This window comes from Somniosus microcephalus, chromosome 3 (assembly GCF_052327205.1).
Source record: "Somniosus microcephalus isolate GS21.2 chromosome 3, FLI_Smic_1.0, whole genome shotgun sequence".
Classification (NCBI taxonomy): Eukaryota; Metazoa; Chordata; class Chondrichthyes; order Squaliformes; family Somniosidae; genus Somniosus; species Somniosus microcephalus.
In genome coordinates, this window is record NC_140989.1 from 304,053,896 (window position 1) to 304,056,985 (window position 3,090).

Sequence of the window (3,090 nt, forward strand, 5' to 3'; positions counted from 1 at the left end):
AGATTGCGGCGATTGCTGAAATGAAACCACCCAAAGATAAGAAAGAGCTGAGGAGTTACCTCGGCTTGGTCCAATACATGAGTTCTTTCATCCCAAACATGTCGGAACATACAACAAATCTCAGCGAGCTAATGAAAGAAGATGCCGAATATCAGTGGTCTGAATCACACAAAAGGAATTTCAAACAGCTTAAAGAACTGTTTTGCAAAGAAACAAGTCTGTCATATTATGACAGAAGAAAACCAGTCACTCTACAAGTAGATGCTTCTACCAGAGGACTAGGGGCAGCTCTTGTGCAGGAAGGAAAGCCAATAGCTTTTGCATCAAAGGCCTTGACGTCAGCCGAGATGAGATGTGCCAACATAGAAAGAGAACTATTAGCAGTAGTGTATGGATGCGAGAAATTCCATACATACCTGTATGGAAGGCAGTTTACAATAGAGAGTGACCATTGTCCGCTAGAACAGATCTACAAGAAGAATCTGTGCAAAGCACCTACAAGACTGCAAAGACTACTTCTAAGGCGCCAAAGCTACGACTTCACGCTTAAATATAAGCCAGGAAAGGAAATGGTGCTAGCAGATGCGTTGTCTCAATTGTCACCATATGAGAAATACGAGGTGGAGGGTCTAACAGTAAAAATCCACCACCTAGTGAGTGTTACCCCTACAAAGCTCAGTCAAATCAGAGATGAGACTAGCAAAGATGAGGAATTGCAACTACTCACACAACAAGTGATACAGGGGTGGCCGGAGAGAATCCAGCAGGTACAGGCGACAATTCGTCAATACTGGACGATTAGAGACTACATCGCAATAGAAGATGGTATTCTCCTTGCTGGATCGAGGATCATCGTGCCAAAGACGATGCAGACAGAACTTCTCCATCTAATACATGAAGGCCACATGGGAATGGAGAAATGCAAGCTGAGAGCCAGATCAGCTGTATACTGGATAGGCATGTATAAAAATATCGAACAGATGGTTTCTGCATGTGATATATGCCAGAAATGCACAACAGAAAGAGGAGATGATACCTAGTGAAATACCGTCAAGACCATGGCACACTGTTGGGGCAGATCTCTTCATGTGCAATCAAGAATGGTATCTCATAGTGACAGATTACTATTCTAAGTTTCCTTTTGTGAGAAGGATGAAAGATCTGAGAGCCACAACTACCACCAGAATTGCAAAGAGCTTGTTTGCTGAACAAGGAATCCTGGAAAAGGTAATCTGTGACAATGGAACCCAGTTCACATCGAGTGAATTCAGAGCTCTGGCAGAAAAGTATGGGTTCGAAATAGTAACCTCATCCCCACATTTCCCAAGGGGACACGGGTTCATCGAAAGACAGATCCAGACTGTCAAGAGAACTCTAATCAAAAGCAGTGAGATGGGGGAAGACCAAGACCTTGCCCTCCTATCACTCAGATCAACACCACTGAAAGCAGACATGAAATCACCTGCGGAATTGCTGAATGGGAGGAAGTTTAAGACTATCCTACCAGCAAAAATACATCCTCTCCAGGACCAGGAGGACTTCAGACAGAAGCTGGCAGAAGCACAAGTCATAGGAAGCAAATATTACAACAAACATGCAAAGATGCTACCAGAATTGCTGAATGGGCAATCAGTGCATGTGCAAGACCCGGTGTTGAAAACCTGGAATCCAGCCAAGGTCATTGGAAAAGCTGATACTCCAAGATTCTACTTCGTAGAGACCGAACCTGGTAACCAATACAGACGGAACAGACTCCACATCAGACCTTCACCTGAACTGGTTAAGCAGCAGACAACATCAGCAACATTGACAACACCAGTTACCACAAGCAGTACGATGCCAGAAACAAGCGCCACAAATCAAACAACCACGAGCATGCACACTCCAACTCCAAGTGCGACAGCAACAACAACAAGAAGAGCGGAACACACCAAAACACCGCAGAGAGGAGTGGTCACCACCAAATCCACAAGATGGAGGGACAACATCCAACCACCTGAGCGATATTGCGAATAAGAAAAGAAAACTCACGATTCTTTGTATTTGATATAATAGTTTAGATTTAATTTAAAAAATATTAAATTTCATGTTTTAGTTTTTTGAGAAAGAGGGATGTTACATCGTTATATTATTACATCGTTAAATGGAACTACTTGTTACATCGTTATATGGAACTACTTTGGTTAGTGTATTTATATTGCTACGTGGCACACTGTGAAAGGCAGTGCGAGGTTGGACATCTTGTATCACTCCGTACCATGCGGCAGCAACATCATAAAAGCAAGAATACAACTGAGTAAAGGTCATAAACTAAAGTGAGTTAAAAGTGTCTGTATTACATAGTAATAAGAACACAAGGAGACACAACAGACCTATTTCCCTTAGCAGAAGTGTCAATAACCAGGGGGCATAGATTTAAAGTAATTGGTCGGAGGTTTAGAGGGGATTTGAGGAGAATTCTTTTCACCCAGAGGGTGGTGGTGGTCTGGAACTCACTGCCTGAAACGTTGGTAGAGGCAGAGACCCTCATCACATTTAAAAAGTACTTGGATGTGCACTTGAAGTGCCATAACCTACAAGGCTACGGACCAAGTGCTGGAAAGGGGGATTAGGGATAGCTCCTTGTCGGCTGGAATGGACAAGATGGGCCAAATGGCCTCCTGCGCTGTAAATTTCTATGATTTCCATGATTGCCTAAGGGGGTTGGTGAAAAAATTTCTAGATTTTTTTTTCCCTAATTGACCTGGGTTTTATCTTTTTTCACCTCTTCCAGGAGATTGCATGGCTTTCAGATGGTGTGGGGGTGTATATATTGTGATGCAGAAGGTAGTTGGGGCAGGCTGGATGGACCAGTGGGTCTTTTCCTGTTCATATATTCGTAATACGTGATAATCTGGGGGGGGGGGATATCCTGATAAATGGCAGTGCAGTTCTTGGAGACTAACCAAATAATGCTAAAAATAATTATTCCACTGCTAGCAATATTAATGACTTTTGAAAATAGCTTTGATTTCCACGTAATCATAACGTAATATCCTTTTTAAACTATGTTGCTTGCAAATTTAAAAGCTTCTTAATGACAACCTCCCC